Source organism: Ursus americanus, chromosome 11 (genome assembly GCF_024610735.1).
Source record: "Ursus americanus isolate L20-20 chromosome 11, mUrsAme1.1.p, whole genome shotgun sequence".
Lineage (NCBI taxonomy): Eukaryota > Metazoa > Chordata > Mammalia > Carnivora > Ursidae > Ursus > Ursus americanus.
In genome coordinates this window covers 60,382,992-60,409,678 of record NC_142137.1, presented here as the reverse complement: position 1 = coordinate 60,409,678, position 26,687 = coordinate 60,382,992, and the positions used below count along the sequence as shown (strand labels likewise).

The 26,687-nt window shown below is 46.3% G+C and overlaps 1 long non-coding RNA gene across 1 annotated transcript; it reads right to left on the bottom strand.

The window, feature by feature from the left end:
* Positions 1 to 80: 80 nt before the first annotated feature.
* Positions 81 to 26,193, bottom strand: LOC123797445 (uncharacterized). The gene is made up of 8 exons (XR_015726145.1): positions 26,060 to 26,193; positions 14,962 to 15,073; positions 9,773 to 9,878; positions 8,085 to 8,147; positions 6,738 to 6,845; positions 2,332 to 2,607; positions 1,582 to 1,701; positions 81 to 556 (listed from the first exon to the last, which is right to left on the bottom strand). It is a non-coding gene; the product is annotated as an uncharacterized LOC123797445 (long non-coding RNA).
* Positions 26,194 to 26,687: the final 494 nt, after the last annotated feature.

Sequence of the window (26,687 nt, the reverse complement as noted above, 5' to 3'; positions counted from 1 at the left end):
AGAGGCAAAGATCGGAGTGATGCATCGCCGAGTCAAGGAATGCCAAGGACTGCCAGGAACCACCAGAAGCTAGAAGAGCCAAGGAAGGCTCTTTGCCCAGAGATCATGGCCCTGCCAACAACTTGATTTTTTAACTTTGAGCCTCCAGAACTGGAAAAGAATAAATTTCTGTGGTTGTAAGCCACCCAGTTTGTAAGACTTTGTTAGTCTAGCCCTAGGAACTAATATAGAGCCTTTAAAAGCAAGTGTGTACCTGGTGGCGAGCTAGGGCCTCCTGCTGAGGTGGAAAATAAGTTTCTTCTCAAATGGCCACTCATGTTGCTTCATAGGGCCACTTAGCACGAGGCTTGGAGCTGGACTGTGAGGCCATGTCCAGGCTCTGCAAGGAAGAATGACATCAGGCGCTAGCATTGTCTGCCATGGACCGCAAAGAGAGAGTGACAGCTCAGGCCCGTCCTGCTGGTGGCACTTCCCAGGCTCATAGGCCACGTTTTCCGGTCGACGACTCCCACCATCATCCATGATCCTACCATGTTGCAAAGTTTTCTATTTTTCACTTTATAGGGAAAAAAGGAAACAAATACAAAATAACACACTTAGAATTAGAAGTTAACTTTTTCAAATAAATCTAATCTTTAAAAAAAGGTGGAATCATTCATTCTTATACAAATACACTGCATGTCAGCTGATTTCTTAATTAATGGAAACCAGACCCACTACCTCTTTAGTAGACTAAAGAATGTTACAGAAAGGTCCGGCAAGAAAGGACCAGCTTGTAAAAGTTTAAATAGATAAGATACAAAGTCAAAGTGGTTCTATAAAATTTGTAAGGCTGGAAAAACATAGTCTCTAACCAATAGGGTTAAGATGATAAAATCTCGGAAGAAAAACAAAGAATGATCTGGCTTACTGTATTAGCTTCGTACCCCTACTACCTAGCATGGTATTTGGCGAGTGGTAGATATAATAATGAATACCTGACTACATATGTTAATTTAAAAGAAACATATATTTAAATACCAAATGCTATTTGGACATAAAAATACCATCTTGATAAGCTGTAACTCACTATACTCTTCCACTCAAGCTTATTGAGAGAGGAACATTGAGAATCACGTCAACATTCCAAAAGTCAATATCAAAGAGAATGGTAATACTATCACTGTAATAACAACAGCAATACTCATATAAGCTCCTAAATGCCAGCTACTCTTAGGATTGCTTCTTTTACATCTACTAACTCTTCAATCCTCACAACTCATCATTTTGTAGATGAGGCCATGGAAACACAGAGAGGCCAAGTAACTTGCCCAAATCACACCGCTGGTAAGAGCCAGCTAGCCAGCGTAGCCCCCGATGCTATGCAGCCTCTGATCAGAGTCATTCCTCCAGCCAGTGTTTGCAAAGTACTCATTCCATGCAAGTCTGGCCATCGCACTGAGACAAAGAAGAACCACTGAGTCCCTGCAGGGGAAATTCTTCCTGATCACAACACACTCCTGTCCCTGCAAACCCCAGATTCTGACACTCCACAGTGTCCTTCATAAAGCTGATATTAAAACTCAGCAAGCTGTCACTTACTCAATTCTTTCTCCCCACTGAATCAGGCAAGTTCAGAGGAGCCTTTGCATTGTAACACGCCATGAACCGAGTGCGAAGCATGGTGTAATTGGAAAGGACCTGGAGATGTGGCTTGTCTTCCTACAGGAGAAAAGATAGTGTTTGCAAAAAAATTAATTTAGTTTGTTTAAAAAGCTGAACTGTTTGTTTGCTTAAACAGCTATCTTTCCAGATGTCACATTTCCCCTGGACATGGACATAACCACCCCTGGACATGGTTAGAATGGATAGATTGAAATTAAATTGTAAACAGGCAAGGGCTCAACAGTGATGATTCTATCTGCAGGATCAAGTGATGACTTCCTTTTGCCAAACCTCCTGGAAGTTCTAGTAAATTTTTTTTAGTGCAAATGAGAAATTAGAATGGTCTTGAGGGGTTTTTGCTAATGGGGATGCTTTACCTGATGTGGCCACCATAATATGTGAATCATGGTTATGTATGGACTCCTTGAACCGCCCCCAGACACCTTCTAGGGTAGAGCTAGTCAGCTGAGCCTTTATTGGCATTAAATGATGTCTTAAAACTATTCAGAAATACTGTAATCAATACATTTCTTTTCTGGGAAATAAACACCATGCATGGATTTTATGTGGCACTTGTCCCCATCTGGCCCACGAGCCACTTAGCTTATGTACCTTCTTTTACATCAGTCATGCAGTGTGTGTTCATTAGAGTAGGTAACTGCTATGGCCAAGATTCAAAATACGTACCGGGTCCACCGCTCTAGAAGTCTGTGCTGTGTTCTCATATTAATGCTGGGCGGACGACAGCCCTCCTCCATAGCGGCCCCCCTCCATGCAGGCACTTAAGAGAGACTCAGGCTATGAAAATTCTGTCATCTTCAGTTGTGGTTTTCAAGGTGTGGAAATCAAGCCTTCAGAAAAGGAAAGCCTGGAAGACAGCCATGGGGTAGGTTTCCAGAGACCAGGCCAGGAAATGTATCACATCACGTTCTGTTGGGCAGGAGTCCGTCACATGCGCTCCTCCTAATTGCAAGGTAATGAAATTTTGATTTATGAGAAATATATATTTGGTCACATAGAAGGCCAACATATATTTCTCATATTTATTTGGTTTCCTCCACAGTTCCTGTCTCACAGCTCCTAAAACCTTTCCAGTGTCCTAAGTGTTGAGCATGATAAAGGTATCTTTTGTTACGTTAATAAGATGGCTTTGGAATCTCACCTGGGGATGGGGACGAGTTGCAAGAGGAGTCAGCCCTGTGATTACAGGGGTGGAACTTCCGGTCTCACTCCCTGACCTCTGGGGAGAGGCGAGAGGCTGGAGGTTGAATCAATTGCCTATGGCCAATGATTTCATCAGCCATGTCTGGCTAATGCAGCCACCATAAAAACTCCAAAGGGCAGGGTTCGGAGAACTTCCAGGTTGATAAACATTTGGAGATTTGGGGAGAGTGGAGCCCCAGGGAGGGCATGGAAGGTCCATACCCTTCCCCCCATGCCTTGCCCTATGATTTTTTCCCATCTGTCTGTTCCTGAGGTATATCCTTTTCCAATAAACCGGTGATCTAGTAAGTAAAATGTTCCTCTGAGTTCCCTGAGCCAGTCTAGCAAATAAATCAAACCCAAGGAGGTGTGGGAGCCTCTGATTTATAGCTGGTCTGTCAGAAGTACAGGTGACAACCCGGATTTGCAACTGACCTCTGTAGGTTGGGGTGGCGGAGGGAAGAGGGACAATTCTATACGACTGAAGACTGAACCCTTAACCTGTGAGATCTGATACTATATCTGGGTATTGTCAGAATTGAGTTGAGGGCACCTGGGTGGCTCAGTCAGTTAAGCATCTGCCTTCTGCTCAGGTCATGATCCCAGGGTCCTGGGATCAAGTCCCACATTGGGCTCCCTGCTCACTGGGGAGTCTGCTTCTCCCTCTACCCTCCCCCCAACCCCGCTTGTATTCTCTGTCATGCTCTCTCTCTCTCAAATAAATAAATAAAATCTTTAAAAGAAAAAGAAGGAATTGACTCGAGTTGAATACTCAGACACACTGCTGGTGAGAGAGAATTGCTTGGTGTTCTATGGGAACCTCTCTCTCTCTCTCTCTCTCTCTCTCACACACACACACACACACACACACACACACACGTAAGGAATTGGGTCCAGGAATCCAAAAGGCAAGGACAGCTGGGAAATAGAGTTCAGCCATGAAGTCTCCAGGAGGAAAAGGAGAACATGGGTTTTGATGAGCCCCTAATGGTCTTTGCCACATAGAGCTGTGAGATTATGAGTAAACCCTAAAGCTTATTTCCCACTTGCAATAAAGATGTTCCATTCTGAACAGTGTAGGCTATAGGAAGAGTTTTGGTTACTACTTTAAAGTTCTGGTTTTAGGGCTTTTCTGGACAAATAAAAACTGACAAAAGCCTTAACTATGGCAGTAATCCATATTAGGCCCTGGAGTCAAAGAAACCTGGATTAGAATCTAGGCTTTGTCACTTAGTAGCTGGTTGATCTGGGCAAGGTAATAAATTTTCTTAGCCTCTGTAAAATGGGTACAAGAATAGTAGCTGTCACATCGAGGTCTTACGAGGATGAAACAAGATCCTGGGATTAGATTCTGTACTACGGAGTGATTCACGTGGGGCCGAGCACAGTTGTTCCCACATTCTCCCAGGAAATCTACCACCAATTGACCGGATTCTCTAATTTCTCTGATTAGCACAGTATTACACAAAATCACTCCCGGCTCAACACCAGAGCTACAGGGCATCCTTCACACTTCACATCTCTTTAAAGCATCCAGTCTCAGAAATACCCTCCTGATGAGGGAGGGGGTCCCGCTTTGGTCGAGCTCTGCCAGGACCAGCTGTATCATCAGGGGAGGGTGCATGGTGCAAAATGCGACTGTAGGCCCTTGTTCAAAGATCAGTAATCATTTCAGGACGACGCCAGCAGACCCCACCTGAGGCCCTTCTAACCGCGGGTGCTGTGCGACTGCTTAGGCCACAGGGGCCGAAGGCCGGCCCTGAGCTCCACCCCTGCCTCCCCAGAACTGATTTTCTGTGACTTCTGAGGAATTTCCTGAGCAATACAGCTTCTGGGTTGGTTGGAAGTGTTGACATCAGCATCATTGTGAAACTATGTCTCGTCAGGTGCAAGTTCACCGCTTACTTCTGTCACTTTCTTTGGATTGCAGGCATGCAGGCTCTGAGCCGAGAATCCTGACTCTGACTTCCTCCAGAGTGTCTCCAGGCACCTGCTCCCCAGGGGCCCGGTGGCTCCTCAGGCCTGGCAGCAAGGCCTTCCCCAGCGTGCAGCCCTCAGGCGCCGAGGATGGGTGTGCAGTCTGCGCATTTGCACACCAAATACAGGGCGTGTTCTTCACATCGACTGAAATCTGTTCGGGCCCCACATGGTCACGTCTTCAGGTTTTCAGCAGAATCCAGAAGTACAGATTTTTTTAATGTGAAATCTCCTAATTCTAAGATGTTGACAACTTAAATAAAAGTTTAGGAAAACTGCAAGGAGAACGGAAGATGTCTGTGAGCCTGAAGCTCCAGCTCTCTGACTTCGCCTCATTGAAGACCCGCAGCACCTTAGAGACGCTTCCCGTCACCTACCCACACCCATGCCCCTCCTACAGGCCGCACTTGTCATCCCCCTGCCGCTAGTGGGCTGCAGAAAGCACACAGTGTTCCCCGTGCACACCCAGCATCTTAGGGTGTCCGGGGCTCCCCCGGAAGCAGACGAGGCCATGGGGCGCTGTGGTCTCTTTGCTCAGCCCATGAGCCAGGGGAGCCTGGAGGAGGAGGTGAGAAGGTGAAGCCTGCGGGGCCCTAACAGACCCAGGGGGAGCTGGTCTCGGGTGAAGCCTGCTGGCCTGGGAAGTGGGGGGCCGGTGGTAGAAGGGGTGGTGCCGGGAACAAGAGCGTGAGGGCACCGGTGTGCCTGGGACAGAGAGCAACAGGACAAGCCCACCCACCTCAGGGCTTTGCCCCAGGCCATCCTCGGGTGTCCAGGCCGGGTCAGAGAACTGGTGACAATAAAAGGCTTTTGGCCCCCGTAGATGGATTGTGTGCCTGGAGAACAGTGTTCCCTACGAAGAAGTGAGAACGAGACTCCTGACTATGAGTTTGCGTCCCTCGCTGCGAGCTGGAGGCCCCCAGTGTCTTGCCCAGGGTAAGAGGCACAGAACGCTCTCCTACCCCGGCAGCCCCAGAAGGAGCAAACACTTTAGAATTTGTTCATACTTTCACTGTGGGTTTCTGTTTGATTAATTCCACGTTCCCAGGAAGTGCCCGTGGCAGTTTCAACAACACGATAGCTCTTGTGGGGGTGTGGGCGGAGTGGAAGGGGGGGTGACAACTTTGTAAGGCCCCTGATTGACACCAGGAATAGGAAAAGACCGTTGGCGCCATTCTGTCCCAGAAGCGCGCTGTGCCACTGAGAGCCAGTCTGAGCAGGGGGCCCGGGGACGACGGTTCAGGAGCTAGAGGGCCAAACAGCTGGCTCTGCCCCATAGGCTCAGGCTGGCGGCTTTCTAACCCAGACTGTGGGGCCTAGGACGTTAGGACAGAGAGGTTAGGGCCATGTCCAGGCAGCGTGGAGGTGAGCACGAACCTCAGAGAAGATCTGAGCTTGCGAGGAGGGCTGAAAGGACTAGAACCTTCTGGGACCCTTTAGACCCTTGGGCTCAGATAAGCTATCAGACTGCCTAGGCCGCTGGTGGATAGACACTTAGCCAAGCATGACCTGCTCATCCTAAGTGAGCATCAGTAGATTAACATCCGGAGTGATTTGAGGTGGGCAGTGACAGGTGTTGTATGTAGCCTTATACTGGAATTACTGATATCTTTACCAAAAATCTATCCGTGCGATACAGAGCCAAGTGCAAATGTGGCAACTATGGCATTCTGCAGATTCACTCAAAGTAAATGAGGTATATTTTCTTGCCTAAATTACCCAGTACGGTTTGAACACTGACTACATTAGCCGTACAGATTTTAACTTTCATTTCTCTCTAAATTGTATAGCTCCGTGGCAAATGTTTAAATTCGAGATGGCTTGTGTTAGCAAACATTTTAAAAGAAACATGCATACCCTTAAAGTATTTGTTTCAATTTTCATCTTTCTAAAGTAGTAGAATGAGTCCTTACAGAGTTTCGTGCGATGTTGTCCATAGTCCTTGCCTCTGAAGCAATGCAGAATGTCCGCGAATTCACCGAGCGCTTCAAATGCACCGCTGAGTATTGCAAAGATCTGTTCTATAATGGTGCCGGCATGCGAGAGCGAAGAGAAGGAAGAAGGCAGAGAAAGGAAAAGATTCAGTGTCTCAGGCAGGTGATGTGGACGTCCCCCGTCAGCCAGGGGCCCCTTCGGAAGCAGATGGCAGTGGGCCAGGCCACCGTTTTCAAGGCCAGAGGGAAGTAGCCCACAACCACATTCTAGCTGTGTTTGTCTCCAGGCGTACTTGTCGAGGCGACACTCTGCCACGTCAGCATGTGCGGCCTGTCTCGTGCAAGTCAGCTTTGGCGGTTCCCCTGCTCATTCAGGGTGTGGTGTCAAAGAGGCCCCCCACGTGGGGTCCCGTGTGTCTGGGGCTAGACACATGGGGTCGTGTGTGTTTGGGGTTAGTTTGGTCTGTGTGTCTGAGATTAGTTTGGTCTATCGATGTTGTGAATGACTCATTTTCCCCCCACTTCCTACCCCCCTCCTCCCGACTTCCAGCATGAACGGCCTGTCTCGTGCAAGTTAGCTTTGGTGGTTTCACCTGCTCATTCAGGGAGTAGTGGTGTGGGGTCAGGTGTGTCTGGGGCTAGTCTGGTCTCTTGGTCTGTGTGTCTGGACTATTAGGTCTATTGATGTTATGAATGACTCACGTTCTCCCCACTTGCTACCCACCACCTCAGTAAAATGCAGACTTCACTGCTTTCGGTGGTTTTGCCCTTGTGTGGGCTTCTCAGCATGGTTTCTCCCCTGGGATTGAGGAAGAATGTCTTCCACAAGGTTCTTTGAAGTCATGATATCCCCAGCAGAGCTATCAGGCATGATAGTAGACATAAGAGGCATGGAGCTCCAGGTTGACCTGGGGCTGGTGGGTGCCTCTGAGTCCTGATGGCAGTAATAATGCACCTGGGGGGCAAGGGGTGAGGGTGGCTCAGGGGAGGGAGCAAAAGGAGTCTCGGGGTGAAGCAGGTAGGGCAGTTCCAGGGGTCCAGGCACAAGTGAAGCAGGAAACTGAGGCAACCTCTCCATGCTGAGCATTTGACCAAACCATGGTGATTTTTCCCTCATACCATTGATTTTTACTTCTACCATATGAATAGTCATATTCTATATATTGCTAAAAATCATTAGAACTGAAAACACAAGACTATAGATTCACAAAGAACCAGTAAAATCAAAGTGCACGTGCCGTGTGAATCAGCTATTTAGTGCTACACAGCTAATTACCTCAACACTCAACACATAGTGGTTTAAAACAAATATAAGTATCATCTCACCCAGATTGTGTAGGTCAGGATTTGGGGAGCAACTTGGCTGAGCCGATCGAGCTCCAGGCTTTCCTAAATTAAAGACCAGATGTCAGTTGAGGCTGCAATCATCTGAAGGGATGGCTAGGAATGGAGCATCGACTTCCAAGAGGGTTCACTCACGTCGCTGTCAAGGTGGCGCTGGCTGTTAGCAGCAGGCCTCAATTCATTGCCACACGGACGTCTCCAAAGGGTTACTCCAGGTCCTCACAACCTGGAGCCTGGCTTCTCCCAGAGCCAGTGATCTAATATAGCAAGGTGGAAACCAGAATGTCTTTTATAATCTAGCCTGGGAAGCTATACCCGATCACACCTGCAGTATCTTATTGTTCAACATGAGATTGCTCCCTTACTCAGTGTGGGCGAAGAAACAGAAATACCAGGATGCAAGGACTGTTGGAGGCCATCTTGGAGGATGGCTGCCATACCATGAGAAATGCATGCCTACGTAAGAATTCAATTAACACAAACACATTCTTGAGGGAAAATGACCACCTCAAATCTTCAGAAAATTTGTTCAAGCTTCAATTCCATCTTGCATCTGAACCAGAAACACTGTGGCAGGAGTGACCAAACTCTACGTTCCTTTCAGCTTCCTGCCCACCCGTGAGAGAAGAGGGCTGAGGCTTCATAGACTCCTCAAAGGTGATTGCATGGGAAAAGGCAGGAACACCACCCTTGTCTTTCCTTTCGATTTGCTGGAACGTATATCACCACATGCTTGAAAGGTACCACCAGGATAAAAGACAGTTCTTAATCAATAAATCAAAGCTAAGGAATAATTGAAATCCATTGAAACTCAGTTCTAATATAAAAACCAAAGGAGAAATTTGCTAACATAACACAGATGAGAAGCGATAGCATCAAACTCAGAGAAATGAAAGCAGATAGAGGAATGAAGAAAAAACGTTCTGATGTTAACAAAGTCACTTTCACTCCATGTGATTGGGAATTCTAAACCATGGTGGCCCAAGTGAGAAGGGGTAACATCATTATACCCTGTTAAGTAGCAGTGCATTCAAGGAAAGTTTCAATTGATTGCAACTGACATCTATAACTCAACAATTATGTGCAATGCACTGGTGCTCATTACCTATAGAGGAGATCTAAAGACAAAGAAAGCCCCCAGTGCTCAGGGGGTTTATACTTCGGGGAGAGAGAGAAACACATACACAAATAAGTGAACCATGAGTGCCCAAAGGAAAGTATAGACAAAAGATCTGGGGAGTGTTGAATGAATATGACCCAAGGAAGTCTCCCCAGAAGAGGTAGCAAATGAGGGAGGCGTTGCAGGATACACAGGATGTAGACAGGGAGGACCACGGAGGAGAGGGAATGGGGAATAGAGTGATTCTGTCAGAAGAGCTTGAACAATGAAACAGAGGTGGGCAAATGCAAGATTGGTTTGGAGAAACAATCTAGACGGTCAATCGAGTAAGAGATTGGAAGCAGTCGGGGTAGAGGGTTGTCCTTGATGGGAGAAAAGAGTGAGAGAGTGCACTGGGATTAGGACTTGAAAGGACATTAATGCCATGAATTTATGTGAAAGCCAAGGAAACCAGATTGACAAGATTCAAATCCCAGCTCTGTCACTTACCAGTTGTGTGAACTTGAACAAGTTACTTAAACTTGAAAAAGGGAATGAAAATAGTACCTACCTTATAGGTTATGCGATTCAATGACTTCACATATGTAAGGCACCACATCAATGCCTGGAACAATGGGACATCATCATCATCATCACCATCATCACTATCATTTGTTCTGTGAATGGAAAGTAGGGACAGATCCATGGAACGTTGCAAAAGTAGGATGGAAAGGACTAATGACCTATCAGATGTGAAATTATGCAGTGAGAGGAGTCCAAATGCATGGTTAAATTTACATTCCCGGATGAACAAAGAGGATCAAGATTTTACTGGTCATGCATGATGAACACAGTTAAGCTGAAGAAACAAATTAAAGCCACCAAATCCTAGGCTTAATACAGTAATGAATTACTTCTCACCTGGGAGACATCCCCTACACTGGTTGGTGGGAGGTTTTGCTCCACTCAGTCTGCCAGGGAGATGGAACGCCCACCATCTTGGAATAGTAGCCTCCTTGGTGACTGTGACAGGGGATAAGATTGGTGTCACAGACCAGAACTACTGCATGGCCCCACCTAACTGCAGAACCGCAGGGCTTTCAGAGTACATTATATGGATATTCAGTAAGCAGTAAATGCCTCTGAATGAATGAATGAGTTTGAACAAGGAAATAATAAACTTGGTTTTGGATGTTGTGTTTGTCTGCTAGGGCTGCCGTAAGAAAATGCCAAAGATTGGATGGTTTAAACAATGGAAATTTGTTTTCTCACAGCTGTGGAGGCCCAAAGCCCAAGGTCAAGGTACCAGTAGCTTTGTTTCCCCTGAGACCTCTCTCCTTGGCCTCCCTCTTGCTGTGTCCTCACTTGGTCTTTCTTCTGTGCCCATCCCTGGTGTCTGTGTGTGTGTCCAGATTTCCTCTGCCAATAGGAACAGCAGTCAGGCTGGATTAAAGGTTCACCCTACAGCTTCGCTGTAACTCGATCACCTCTCTAAAGGTTCTCTCTGAATATAGTCATAGTCTGAGGAATGAGGGGTTGAGCCTTCAACATATGAATGCTCGGGGTGGGGACCACAATTCAGCCCCTAACAGGTGTGCTGAGTTTGACCTAACTGAAGCAATCATCTCATGTTTGCCTTAAGAATAAATCATTTTTGTTAGATGTTGGGAAGTTTTGCCCTAAATCAAATGAGTCCATTCAACCTAAGAAGCAGTGATCACAAATGTGATTTCTGTTCAGTTTTTGACAGAACCCACAAGCTAAATATCCTAACCATGCAACAAAAGGAACAATTCCTATTACGTAAAGAAAGAAAAACCTGACCTCTGGAATATGCCCATGTCAGCGAAGAATGGAACTCATTCACAGCTGGGAAATAAGTAATGGATTTAACCTGGCATTCATTAAAGAAATTGAGGCCACACTGATGATTCTAATTAAAATAAAATTAATCTCCATGTCACACAGTAAACACTGACAGAAGGCAACACGTCCATGCTCATTTCCTTATGGCTTTCGTTAACCCAGGACTGGAATCTCTAGCAGAGATTGCCCTCAGTCGACAGGCTGCCTACACTTGAAAGAACAATTTAAAATTCAATCTTGAGTAATGTATAGAATTGTCCAATCTATACGTTGTCACAACTGAAACTAATATAACACCCTATGTCAACTGTTCTTCCATAAAATAAACAAAAATTAAAAAATAAAAAATTCAATCATGCAAAGTAAGCAAAAAACGGACAGATGACTGAATTTCTCTCCCTTCATTCACATGTTTTGGCATCACAGAAAAAGAGCTGGTAACTAGAATTACAGGAAAAGGTGCCGCATGAACTTTCAGAGAAACTTCAGTCAGGTAAAATATCCTACTTTAGGAAAACCAGGCAAATACACTGGATATGTTGTGAGCTAGAATTCCAAAATACACTAAAGGCCAGGGTGGTTCCTTTGTGCATCTTTTTCCATGACTGGCTCTTAAGGATGCTGCAAGATCTCCTCCAACAGCCTCCATCTCTGCCCTACATTTCAGCCCTGGGTTCTTGGACCTTGTCCTCGGTCCCTGTACATAGTTTGCCCCTGTATTTTGAGGGGAATGTATCTTCCACATTTTACATCTCTCAATGCCTCCGCTCAAGACTGAACACAGCTGGCCCCTGGGAAATCCATATAACTGCAACATTAGGCAATACTTTACATGTCAAATGCTTTCCAACAGTCACTCAGTGAAGTCTCCACCCCCCTCCTAAGGGAATTTGACCAAAATCATCTTTTTTTCCCCCTACTCAGCAAGTGAAACAGGAAATTAAGGCCAGGCTAAGAGCCAGGAAGGCCCTGCTGGACAGTGACTGTGTTCTTTGAGTGTGCTTTCCTGCGGTATTTGTGAAGAATGTTCTGTGTTGTAGTCCAATATCGCTGCCAGACCTCCAACCACCACCGAATGCATACACACAGTCACACTGCAGCCCGTCATAAACACTTGCGTATGGGGGACCAAAAGCAGTACTGAGTGTCCAAGAACCCACCTCCCAGAAGGTTACAAGTGGATATGCCATGGCAGGAAGGAGTGGGAATCACATAACAACAACAGTAGACTTGATGAACAAGCAAGAGCCAATTTTGGTAATTGTTATAAAAAAAACCTCAGGTCTCACCTAGACTTCTTTTCTGTTGGTTGAGGATCACCAGACCACGTGACTTCTCCTGTTCCACCCCACCACCACCACACACACACACACCCTGCCCCATCCCAGGTCTCTGGGCAGTGAGTGACATCCTCCCAGACAATTGGCAGAAGAGACTAAAAACAGAGCAACAGTCGGGAGACCATTTGTGGCTGCGACCCAGGGCAGAGGAGATGAGGGGCTGAACTAAGCCACCTCAGTGGAGAGAAAAGAGAGGACAGATTTACAGCTAGGAAGGGGTGGACTTGGGACTTCACAGCTGGTTGACCGTGGGAAGGGGTTCCGGCCTTGTGTGTTCCAGTCATATGACTGACAAGGCAAGAGGGCAAGAGGTTGGTGTTGATTTCGGTCTCCAATAGGTTATACGGCAAGTTCCAATGCGAAGATTCTTTTTTTTTTTAAGATTTATTTATTTATTTGAGAAAGAGAGAGAGAGAGCATGTGGGGCTGGGCAGAGGGAGAGGGAGTGAGAGGATCCCAAGCCGACTCCACACTGAGCATGGAGCCCAACATAAGGCTCAATCCCATGACACCAAGATCATGACCTGAGCTGAAACCAAGTGTCAGACGACTAACCAACTGAGCCACCCAGGTGCCCTTCCTGTGGGAAGATTCTTAAAGATAATAAAGTAAATGAACCCTCGGCTCAGAAGAGAGGCTGAGATGGAATTTCGAGGTGGGACTCATACAGACATCCAGGCTATGGATAGGATCTCGGGGACAACATGTGCCTTGCGAGACACCACCATGCGATGGCATTCAGAAGTGAGGTTTGTCGGTAAATCCTCAACTGGAACATGTGTTTTTTTCTAGCTCTTAGCAGATATGTTAAGAAGACTTTACTATATAAGATTACTACCAGGAAGAAACAAAACTCAAGGCTGAAGCCAATGTCTAAATATTTTCAGTCTCTATCTTGCTGACCAAACCCTGGTCCCGAGGAATAACCTTGTGTGGTGTTACTGCTTCCCCGTCTGGACATCTCTTATTTACCACTTTGGACGCCCTCACCCTCACCTGTCTTCTGTTTCGGCCTCCACTGGGGCACCCACTGATGGCTCCAGTCAGTTCCACCCACACCTCAAGGCTCTTACCGCCCAAACCAGCAGCCCTCTGTGGACGCAGAGCAGGATGCCTCAGGAGCCCACTGGGTGCCCACAAATCTCTAACCCAGAAGATGGGAGAGTTAACGTCTTCGGGCAAACCCACAGAAGTTGCGGGGCAGTCCTTCCCTTTCTTCCGCTGATGAGCTTGAGATACATTTCAAATGGCTCCTTGTTGGGTCCCACACGATCCAGGGACCAGTGACCACTGCTGCAGGCAACTCAGTAACATAGCCTTCCTTCTTTCCCAGGGATCACGCTCCCCAGTAAAATCCTCCATTAGCCTTCCATGCCTCCTCTCCTTCTGCAGTCAGCCCCGTTCCTTCTCTGCCTTCTACTCAGCCCTCTCACAGAAGCAGGACTTGGCCAGAGTGATGTCCTGGCACAGATCCTGTTTTCAGGGGTCCCTTGGTGAGCTCACATGTGGTCTCCTCTCTAAAAGGTATTGTCTAGGGACAAGAGCCTCTGTAACCCACTGCAGAGATCTGGGAAAACCACCAACTCCCACATGTTCTGTTCCACCCGTCTGCGACCATCCTGTCCTGTGGAATCAGTGACTTCCAGACTTTTTCTTTTTTATCCTGACCCACAGAGAGAAAAATATTTTATATAGTGTTTAGGAAACTTTTTATCAGTCTAATTATGAACACGTTTCAGAGTTATTTTTACAGACTTGCTGTTCAAAAAACCAAAGGCCTCTAGTGAGCCATTCAAAGATTTATTTGTGGCAAGGACATTTCATGGAAAAAGAAAATGGTTATTCTTGGGGGCGCCTGGGTGGCTCAGTCGTTAAGCATCTGCCTTTGGCTCAGGGCCTGATCCCGGCATTCTGGGATCGAGCCCCGCATCAGGCTTCTCCACTGGGAGCCTGCTTCTTCCTCTCCCACTCCCCCTGTCTGTGTTCCCTCTCTCGCTGGCTGTCTCTCTGTCAAATAAATAAATAAAATCTTTAAAAAAAAAAAAAGAAGAAAATGGTTATTCTTAGACTAACAACTAAAAGAACAGGAATGTTTGAATAAAGGTCACTAGATTCTTAACTGATACTCACTGACAGTCCATTGGGTGGATAGGTAACCAGTTTCCTTGAGCAAGTCTTAATCCCATTAACTTCAGAAAATTTTCAATGTTTCATCAGGAATGTTAGTTCCTTCCCAGAAAGGAGTTATAGATTCTGTCACTTTGGGATGCAGGACCATTTTCTCTTTATAGTTACAACCCAGAAAATGCTTGCATGTATCATTGAAACAGAAGTCTGAAGATAACGATTCTTGCCCTTACCAAGCTAAAAGAGTTTGAATTTTCCTCTTATTTTCTATTTCCTATATATATATTTTTTTCTTTTTTCTTACTTTACGACACACTGGTGGTTCCCAATCTGCAGTATGCAAAACGCTGCTGGGAACTACTCTGCTTGTGGGCCCAAGGGAAAAATAATGTCAGGGACTCGCTTTACGACGTTGTGATTTACTTACAAGAATGACGGCATTTGAGATGGTCATTGTCCTTGAAGTGTGGAAGCCCTCATTTCAATGTTTTATGCTTCCTCTTACTTGTCAAGGTCAAAGTGTCTTCCAGGAGACACATCTGAAATTATATAATAGAAGCCAATATTAAAAGATAAGAAAGTTCATAACAGCTTTACTTATGATAGCTGAAAACTGGAAATAGCCCAAATGTCCGTCAACATTAGAATGGTTGGTACAGACAGAAGAATTGTGATAAACAAAGGAATGCTCCTCATCATTTCAAAAATAAACAAACAAATGACTGGTCCCACAGCCCAGATGACTCTCATAATCATTATGAAAACAAAGTAGACATGAATGAGAACACACTGTGTGATCTTATTTATATGAAGTTACAGAATGGGCAAAAATAAATAAAAATAAATAAATACATATATACATACATACATACATACATACAAAATGGGCAAAAATCAGTGGCGACAGAAGTAGCCACCTCTGGAGGGAGGGTATCGGCTCGGAAGGGGCATGATGAAACCTTCCAAGTGCTGGAAACATTGATTTTAATCTGGATGGCACTTGCATGGAAATAAACACACAAAATTGTGTACTTTCATATATTATACCCCCCCCCAAAATTAGAAAACAGAAGGAATATGCTCTAAAGAAATTCACTTTAAAGACAACTCCTAAGTTTCATGAACAGCATCTCACGCTTCATAATGCCACATGCCTTTGCAGCAGGCTTTGCGTGTGGTCCCCTCACCTAACTATGCATGGCTTGTTACTGGCTCATTCCATCCTCACCTAACTCTGTGTGGTGCAAAGAGCCAGGCATTCTCATTCTGATTATATAAATAAACAAATTCAGGCTCAGAAAGATGAAAAGGCTTCCTCAAAATGACACAATTCCTCAAGACCAACCAGGACTATACCTCAGTCACCTGACCCCAAATCAAACAATCCTTCCACAACTATCAGCCATCTCTCCTTCAGCCAAGAATGCAAGGAAGACCCTAGGAAGACCCTCGTTGTCATCTCCCTCTGATTCCCCCTGGACTCTTACTTAAAGGAATGATTGGTGGGTGGCAATTATCTGGTAACAACTCTGAAAATGAGTAAGGGAAACCTCATTTAAAATGGAGTCTGCAAGCCTGAGGGGGAAGCTTTCATGCACTACCACTTGCCCAGAACCCAGCAGGAAGAAGCCTTGCCTGCATTTCTCAGTGGGAGGAAAGAAGAGTTTCTCCTGACCCAGCAACAACCCAGCCAATAAGAGCTGCCATAACTCAGCCAATGAGAAGTCACCACAACCCCAAACTCTTGCTCTCCTCCAATGGACTTTCCTTCCAAACAGCCCTTCCCACCTATCTTTCCTCTATAAAAGCAAGTCCCTGTCTTGTTTTCCGGACTTGCCTATAGGTTACCATACTTTACCTAACCTGGTTTGCAAATTGCTCTGCTTTTCGTGAATAAATGCATTTTGCTGCCAAATTAAATGGCTATTTTATGTTTAAGGTTGACACTATAAATTGAACTACCACAGATTACACACATATTACATGCAGATAGTATGTTTTCCATTGTCATGGTTGGTTTACTCCTCTCAACAAACTTTTAGGTATATTTATCACCACTTTTTAATGGAAGTAACTGAGATCCACAGAGACTGGGTAACCTGCCCAAGGTCACAGCAGGTAAATGGGAGGTCTGCGATGATTCAAATCTTCAAAGTCTGAGTTTTGGGTTTTTGTGTTTATTTTGTTTTAACAAATCATTTTTCCCCACAGGATGAGGAAGTTATGTTTTTGTTTTTGTTTTCTTTTTAGATTTTATTTATTTATTTATTTGAGAGCGTGAGTGAGAGAGAGAGCACGAGGGGGAGGGAGGAAGAAGCAGACTCCCCACTGTAAGGAACCCAACACAGGGCTCCATCCCAGGACCCTGAGATCGTGACCTGAGCCAAAGGCAGTCACTTAATGGACTGAGCCACCCAGGTGCCCCCAAAATCTGATTTTAAACAGTAATTCTCCTGCCTCTATTAGGACATTCCTGCTTCCTCTACCAAGTTTAAACAGGCAGCAATTTTCCTCAAATGCATGCAACTGTGTCCCATCGCAAGCCTGTTTGGTAAGCTCCAGGTCTTCAGCCTATGGACGAACTGTCACCTACTAGATCTCTGTTGTTTGGCTCCCAAGAGAAGAAATCCCTTTTGATGCATCACAAAGATATTGATGGAGTTGGAAGCAACAGAGAACTTAAGAAGGCAAGGCTCTTGTCGACATGTAAGTAAACCTGTTCACTTGCACAAAATTAGAGAAAAATTATTCTGTGTTCCCATACAGGCAGTACCGACTAAAATGTTAAATGCAAATTTCACCTTCATAAAATAATTTTTATGTGTTAAAAATGGAGCCTACACTTTAGTACTGAGAGTTTTGTGGTGCGACTTTTCCATGTGTTGCTCCAATATCATTCGCCTGGCTCCCGTAGGCCATCTAAATCGTGACAGAGGCCTCCCCTCAGCTCTCTGCGATTTGCTGGTAGGAAAGAGAGAAGCTCTTGACCTCCAGGAGTGGTCCTGACATGCACAGCTGGGCCCCAATGTTCTTCTGTTGAACATAAACAAATTCACAGACATCGACACCAGACAAAGCCTTTGTGTGACCAGGATGGACCAAGACAAAACCAAGACCGCCTCATAATCATGTCTGAACACAGACAAAAATAAGAACATTGCTTAAACAAAAACGACCTCCATCTTCCTGTCCCAGGTAATGTCAGTAACTGCTGCTTCCTTACCGGTCCTTACAGCTCCAGCCTCCTGTTCTTGTGGCCTTCTTCATGGGAATTATTAAGATACCCAACCACAGAATTGCTCCCACTTAGTGGCAGCATCCAATACAAAGCAAAGCTACCCTCCCCAAAAACAATGAATGCAAGACCAAATGCTATTATTCCTTTCTCACACCCTCTTACTGAGATGCCTCAATATTCCCATGGTGTGTGTCCTTCCCACCACAACGAAAAACAAACCCAACCTGTTCAACCACAGGTGAGTTCCTGGTGGTCTCTGGCTCAAGAGCGATGTCATCACCTACCCGCTTTCCCTTTCCTGTCATTGGGAAGAATAATAAATTTAGAAAACAAGATGAAACATATTTCAGTGTAAATTGACTAATCCTTCTTTGAAGGTTGAGACTTCTCTGTAACCATATTATAAATCAATGTCAAAGGGCTTTACCTACGAGCAAAACTCTTAACGAGGACCTATTTAAGCAGGTTCTCCTTCCAGCTTCTATGTTATATGAGACTCAACATAAGATGAAGGACAGAGGGGGATGATGAAGAGTGTTCACATCTGGAGGCCAGACCCCAAGGAGGGGCATGCAGAAAGCCTAACCTCACAAATGGAAGGAAGTAAATTGTAGGTCCCCCACTGTTCCAGGCATGGACACAACAATGAGCCAGGTGGAAAGTTCCTGCTCACTGGAGGCTTGCATTCTCGTGAAGGGACAGATAATCAAGAAGCAAGCAAATAAACAGGTTAATGTAGATAATGAAAGGAAAATGAGATTAGGGGATAATGAGAGACAGGCTCCCTTCCATGGGGTGGGCTCATAAAAGATCAATTCTAAATAGCTGAAGAGTTATCAAAAGATCATGAACTGTATCTTTTCTTTATGTTGCATCAATGCTGGCTGGATGCCACCCGACTTCCGGGAATTTCTATGAAGAATTCTAAGTAACAACACTTTTTAAAACCATATCTTATCACATGACTAGTTGGGGCCGGTTGCCCGGTTGCCCACCGGGAGCTCAGCCAGGGCCATCAACCTGGGACCCAGTCTGATTGACCACAGTTTTAAATACGTGTGTTATCCACCCCTCCTCAAAATGAGTATTGATGATGGCATGCTGGCCTGCCCTGTGACTACGCAAATATTCAGCTTCTAGGTAACACTTCATTGTACTACGGGATTGCTCACCCTGTGGGAAAAACCCAACACTTAGGAACACAAATGATTTGGTAATGGTTATCTGGGATTGTATTTTTCCACAAATTGGCTCAGAATCACTTCATGTAGTTCTTCAGAATTCCATTGCGGAAGGTCAGTGGGACGGGGAAGGCAGAGCTGCCATCCCAAGAACAGCGATGGTGTGTGTGTGTTTAGAGTGTATGCCCTACCAGCAGGCAATTCCCTCACACTGCACATGGAAACTCTTCATAAAAAGGGGGCTGTTCGGGGCACCTGGGTGGCTCAGTCGTTAAGCATCTGCCTTCGGCTCAGGGCGTGATCCCGGAGTCCTGGGATCAAGCCCCACATCAGGCTCCTCTGCTGGGAGCCTGCTTCTTCCTCTCCCACTCCCCCTGCCTGTGTTCCCTCTCTCGCTGGCTGTCTCTGTCAAATAAATAAATAAAATCTTAAAAAAAAAAAAAAAAAGGCGGGGGGGAGGCTGTTCATCTTCCAGATACCAAGCAAGTAAAGTCCGAACTAGACCAGGATTCAGCGCAAACCACCACACTGAGAAGCAGTGATGGGGTCAGAAGAATCCATCACACAGCATCACACTGAGTTGCCTCCCAAGGGCCCTGACTTTTGTAACTTCTCTCTCCCTCGGAGTTCTCTTATCGGCAGTGGCCCCTGCAGCCCGCAGCAGCCCAGTGGCTCCTGGTCGCACTGATGATTACTTGGATAACAGGGGGAGGAGGGCTTGTGCAGTCACACTAACCCCAGAACGCTACCCACAGTCTGCACACCACTTCTTTCAGCCATCTATGAACAGGCCCAGGGCTCCCTGTGTCTCCTCATGGACCAAAAAGGAATTCCAAAACCTCCAAACTTGGCTCAGAACTTTATTCCAGCATAATCTTCTCCCAGTCCACATCAGGCCTCCTTTGGGCCAGGCTTTCTCTTCTCACCAAGCCCTGCCCTGTCTCATGCTGTGCCTTAGTCCTTGCTGTTCTCCCCACCAACGACGTCCCACCAGGTTGACATGACCAAACCCCACCTGCCATGCTTCAAGGCCCAGTCCTCAGGCTTCCTTCCCCCCAAGCCCTTCCCCTACTGTCCCAGCCAGGATGGGGACCCTGCCTTCTCCGAGTCCCATGCACCGGCTCTGGACCTCCATCTCCCGCTTGTCACCACCTGCCTCTGTCAGGTAATTCAGCTCCCCTAGAGGACCTGGCTTCTCCCAGTCTGATTCCTAGGCGTCTCCTCCAGAGCAAATAGTGCAGCTCCTAGGCATGCTGGAGTATTTAAGAAATACCTATTGAATAAATGGAAGACTGCAAAGTCATTGCGCACGACAAGACACGTGACACGGAATAACGTATCCAGTTCTCTCTTCACTGTTTCTTCCTTTCTTCGTTTGTTCAGCTTATTTATATGTGATTCTCTTCCTTCTAAACTAAAACAGCCTCTGTTCCCAAAGCTCCACCTTTAAAGTCCACCTGTTCCAAGAAATGTTTCCTTCTTCTCTCCACCTTAGTTCCCTATAAGATAACAATCTTTGATGGGGCGCCTGGGTGGCACAGCGGTTGGGCATCTGCCTTCGGCTCGGGGCGTGATCCCGGCGTTGTGGGATCGGGCCCCACATCAGGCTCTTCCCCTATGAGCCTGCTTCTTCCTCTCCCACTCCCCCTGCTTGTGTTCCCTCTCTCGCTGGCTGTCTCTCTCTCTCTGTCGAATGAATAAACAAAATCTTTAAAAAAAAAAAAAAGATAACAATCTTTGACAAGAACAGATTTTTAAAAGCCACAGTTCAGGAGTGGTGGGATTTTACTAGGGGTATGTCAAGATGCTGTGAACTTTACTAAGAGTTGACAAGTGTGTTGGAGAACACCCTGGGATTCATACCAACTCTCATCTGGTCTTTCCACCACTGAATGTCAGGGTCCTTTCTGAGACCCCAAATCACTCCGCATGCTGCTGTTCATTAGTTCACGTGGCCAAGACTCAGGCTGTCTCCTCCCTGGACAGAGCGGCCCTCCTCACCTGCCCTCGGCGCTGTTCTCCCCCAGGTTCCTAAGATTCAACCATCACCTTGCCACCTCCTTCTCCTCATCTTTTTTGCTGCCCAGGAAGCAAGCATAGATGGACAGCCTTTCTTATAAAGTATTTTCACAGTGAGAAAACTAACTAAGCAAACACTAAGCAGAACATCCACAGAGATTCCAGAGCTCTTATGGCCGTGGTTCCTGGTCTCTGGGGCATGGCGCTCCACTTCTGAGCTTGGGCTTGGGGATCACCTCTCCCCTCACCCCCCTCTCTCCCATGAAGGCCCAGAAGCCTTTGCTTCCCCCACAGCCCCTGTTCCTAAGACAATAAAGTAGAACAGCTGTCACCCCCTGTGCCAAGCGGGCAATCCTTTGTCCATTTCTACTTAAGTAAAAATAATGAGAAATGAATTCACGGTTGAGCTTGAATGGGGGAGGAGCGGGGGGGAATTTGAGTTGCTACTAGAAATAATCACTCAACTGTTACACACCAGGGAAGACTGGGATCTCCTTCTCCATGAATGCAGGGGAGGGGCAGAGGGAAAGAGAGAATCTTAAGCAGGCTGCACACCCAGCACAGAGCCTGATGCAGGGCTCGATCTCACAACCCTGAGATCATGACCTGAGCGGAAATCAAGAGTCAGATGCTTAACCAGTGCCCCACCAGGAAGCTTTTGAATCTGGTAGAATTTCATGTCTCTGGATCCATTAGAGATGTCTGCCCAAAGCCAAGGAGGTAAATGAACCAGTTGTGCCGTCCTCCCACTTCTCAGTAGCTACCTTTTATGTTGACAGTTTTGTCTTACCTCTTTGAATATCCAGCCAGCCCAACACGGTGTCTTCTCCAACACTGATTTGTCGTAACACACGTCAAAGCAGTTGGGACTATTCCAACAGAAACCCCTTTAGGAAACCAGGAGTCGAAAGGTGACGGATTCACCCTGGCAGAGGGCCCAGTGGGTGGGCTGGCAGTCACTGAGGAAGCTGTCTCGGCCTGGATGGCTTCCGGGGAATCAGGCAGAACGGCGCAAAAGAGGGGAGACTCTGCCCCCAAGAAGGGGAGGATTTACCCTAATCACTCAAACGTGAACTCAATGTTCAACTTCCCACCAGGCTGAAAGAACAGAGGAGCTCTGTATCCAGGGAGTCAGTCGTCTCCCTTGTGAGCAAACACGTGGACATGGCTGTAGAGACATTCGTGGTAAGGAATAGGAAATTCGAAAAGAGGAGAGAGTTTCTGTAGCACCATAGTTAAGAGCTCACAGAGCCCTGGCTTGAGTCCGGCTCCAGCCCTACTTTGTGCCTCGCACCAGTTATTAAACCTCAGGAAGCTTCATTATCCCAGTTTATAAGTAAGCACAAAACCGTTCCCACCCGACAGAACTGTCATGGGATTTTAAGGCCAGGAATCCAGGTACAAGGCTTAGCCCAGTTGCCTGCACAAAGTCCGGGCTAACCAAATGTTGGCTGTTAGTATTGTCATGATCGCTATGGTTATGATTTTGTCATGTATGTGATGTTCCCTGGAACTTCCAGCTTTGGGGTGGGGGTGGAAAGAAAAGGAGGATTTGTCCTTAGACTAAACTGGAAAGTAGCAGTGAATTAAGAAAAATCAGGGGCGCCTGGGTGGCTGTTGGTTAAGCGTCCAACTCTCGGTTTCGGCTCAGATCTTGATCTTAGGATCTTAGGATCCTGGCACCCAGCCCCGCAGTGGGCTCCGCACTCAGCACAGAGTCTGCTTAAGGCTCTCTCTCCCTCCCCTTCTGCCCCTCCCCTGCACTTGCACGCACACCCACACTCTCTCTTACTTCCTTGCTCTCTCTCAAATAAACAAATTTTTAAGATTTTATTTATTTATTTGGGGGGGTGCAGAGGGAGAGGAAGAGCAGCCTCCCCACCGAGCATGGAGCTGGAAGCAAGGCCAAGGCCAGGCTAGGCAGGCTGAGAGGCTGAGGCTGCCAGAGGTGGGGGTGGGGAACGCGGGCAAGCCTGAGTCCGTGGAGGCATGGGCCCAGTGGGGGGCCCAGGTGGAGCGCGATCCCAGGACCCCACTGAGCCACCCAGTCACCCCAATAAATAAATACTTTTTTTTTAATCAAAATGGCCACACATGCTTATATACAGGCCACCAGCTACGTTCCACAGCTGGACTTCTTGGGACTAATTATCTCACGGTGTGATGAGTGAGACCTGTCCTGGACAATAGCCCCAAACCTTTAAAGAATTTTCTCAGCCTTTTCTGCTCAAGGAGCTAATTCTCAAGTTAAAAAAAAAAAAAACAAAAAAAACAATAAATAACACAACTGTAATTGAGCACCACGTTAAAAGCCTTGCATTAGGGGCGCCTGGGTGGCGCAGTCGTTAAGCGTCTGCCTTGGGCTCAGGGCGTGATCCCAGAGATCTGGGATCGAGCCCCACATCAGGCTTCTCCGCTGGGAGCCTGCTTCTTCCTCTCCCACTCCCCCTGCTTGTGTTCCCTCTCTCGCTATCTCTCTCTGTCAAATAAATAAATAAAATCTTAAAAAAAAAAAAAGCCTTGCATTAAACTAGACCTCAGAATCTCAAAAAATAACCTAACTTTACACTCGCCCCTCCGAGATGCTAGCAAGCCATGGTTGGAGTAGCTGTCTCCCTTCCAGGGTAAGCAATAAACCCAGCTTTGTCTTATAAGAAAAATAAAAAATAAAACAGACTTAACATAAAACAAAAAACACAACAGTTGGGTATGCATTAACTCTGGGCATCCCTGTTTCCCCGACTGAAGAGAGTTGGGTTGTCACGGCCTCCTGAAATGCCCCTCTTTGGGGCCTTGTAAAAAATATTTCCACATTCCACATCACTTTTGACAGTTTAACTATGAAATGTGTGGGCAGATTGAAATGGAGCCCCAAAACTGGTTGACTTCCAAAGAAAATTACTGTAAATTGGAAACCTGAATATAGCTATTCATCCGTGGGTCTTGGGATATGAATGGATCATTAATTAGGGCCAGGAAAAAAAAATGGTGCTGTCTTGGACAGGACGGCAAAAAGGAAAGACTTTCCCTCCCCAGCAGGAGTTCTTTGCAGGCAGGGACCATGGCTGGTGCCCGCCCCCGCTCCAGTCCCATGGAAGATGATCCACAGATGGGGAATGAATGAAAACAAGACGGGGGGAGAAGGAGATCTGGGTTTGAGCCCCTTTTCCAGACAGCACAACCCTGGAAAAATCCTTCCAAATTCCAAATTTCCACCTCTATGACACAGAAACTAAAAGTAACACACATCTCTTAAAAATTATTATGAGAATTATATAAGCTAATTCAGATGAAATTTTTTGACAAGCCACAAAAAAAGTTTGCAGAAGAAAGGGAGAAGGGGAGTTCACATGCCCGTAATGCCTGTTATTTGCTAAGCATACTGACAAGGACTTTTTGCGTAGGTTACCTTGTGTAATAGAATACAACCTGAATGACTACCACATAGTCGCTAGTGAATATGTCTTGACTTATTTTCCAAGTGGACTCAGTTCTGTCTTCCAAATCCATCGTCCCTTTGCTGGTGAAGTGGTCTCTGCTCCTAGATTGGTACTGCTCAAAACCGGCCTGTGGCTCCCACAACGTGGGATAAGCGGCCTCCGACAGTGGGGATGCTAGGAGCTGGGGCCCTCGCCCGAGTGTGTCAGGCACCCGAACACTGGGAAGCCAGGGATAACATGGGTAATGCAATTCAGGGGAATTGTATCATGGTTTCTCATAAAATGCGGAGGGCCCTTGGTTTCCAACAGCCTCTTTGAAATCTAAATTTGTCTCGGCAGGTGTAATGAGCGGGTCAAATCAGCTGTGAACAAGCAGTTCAATAAGGAACCTGAAGAAAGATAACCCAACTTTCCTTTTAGGCTCAAACAGAACTTTTATAAGGATCTGTTTGTCTTCCTCCTCATCTCACCTGCTTTTCAACCACGCCCACATTCCCCTTCTAGAAGGTGGTGGAAGGATATGTCAGCAAGTGAGATTCCTAGACTTATTCAAGAAAGGATTACCCCCCCACCAGCAATGCCGTAAGAACTAAACGAGGCAATACATTTAGATAAAAAGAATAACCCCCATGTACTAAGCTCTTGCCATGTGCCAAGCACTGTGTGAGGTGCTTTATGTGTCCCAAGGGACTCTCCCTGAAATAGCAATTATCTCCATTCTACAAATAAGGAAACAGAGGTTCAAAGAAGATAAATAATCTGTCCAAGGTCAGCAAGGTATATTAAGTGGGGCCCGTGGGTGGCTCAGTCATTTAGTGTCTGCCTTCGGCTCAGATCATGATCCCAGCGTTCTGGAACTGAGCCCCGATTCGGGCTCCCTGCTCAGCAGGAAACCTGCTTCTCCCTCTCCCACTCCCCCTACTTGTGTTCCCTCTCTCGCTGCCTCTCCCTCTCTGTCAAATAAATAAATAAAATCTCTAAAAAAAAAAAAAAGAAAAGAAAAGAAAAGAAAAGAAAAGAAAGAAAGGTGTATTAAGTAACAGACCTAGAAATCAAATCAGACCTGACTCTCAAATCTGTTCTTAACCAATTCCCCCACGTCTGTGGCCTACCCAGGGCCCCTTGCACTTAAAACCACTCAGGAAATGTTATGTCTGCGCTCTCCCCTTGGAAATGCCAGCAAGGGGAAGCTTAGTCACTTTCGTTCATGAAAACTTGCCAATCAGTTTGAACGTGTGTGTGTGTGCATGTGTGTGAATGAATCTGTGGGTGTGCAATCACTACTGATCTCCCTGATCACTGATGTACTTGGAAATCCTTTTTCTCACAAAGGCACAAACTAGACAGGGTTTGGCAGTCCCGCAGACTCCAATCACTTTTTTGGGTATAGAAGAATACATAATGGTTTACATTATTTGCGTTCTGATGCTACTTCCTCCTGGCTACATCAGTAGGCTTTCCAGCTGCACACAACTGAAACCATCTCAGCAGAAAGAGCCTGTTGAACGGGAGTCCCTCAGGACCGACGGGAGGGCTGCAAATCCAGGCTTAGCCGACGGCAGAGACCAGACTGCACCAGGCCCAGCCGGGCTCCCCCACAGAACGTCCTGCTTAGGAAGCCACACACTTGCCCCACTGGGCACTCACCCCACGCTGCTGCCGTGAGTAATCCCGGACTCTCCCTGCACTCAGGGGCCTCTCCTTCCAAGTAGGAATCCCAGGCAGAAGTATTAGTCAGCTGGCTCGGGCCACAAGCCTGCCACCTCGCTGCCAGAGAACAGGAAGAGAGAATCCTGTTCTTGCAGTCTCCACTCTTCCCACTCTGCGGCTGGATAGGTTGCTGGTGTTCCATAAACATTAACTCCCTTCCCACCTTTCCCCTCCCTTTTATGATACCTCGGGCCACCTTTTTCTCAGAAGCCCAACTTTTAGCTTAAAAAATAATAATTTGTATACCTGTCCACACTCTGAATTCCAAGATGCAACGTCATACTCGCACTTTCTCCTGGTTTGTCTATTGGAATCAAGGAATCTGGCAGCTGCACATCAGAAAGGAAATAGGCAGAAAACAAAGGGTCCACAATTGCTACTCAAGTGCGTTTTTAAAACCACAATTTTCAACAATATTTGATCGTTTCAAAACCCAGACTTTAAGAATAAACAATGACCTTTGGGAGAGGTGGGGAAAAAAATCACTCATTGGATAATAGTTTCATAAATCATCTTCAGAAAAGCTCTGGTATAAAACTTTGCTTTAGGACAACCCTCCGGGGGC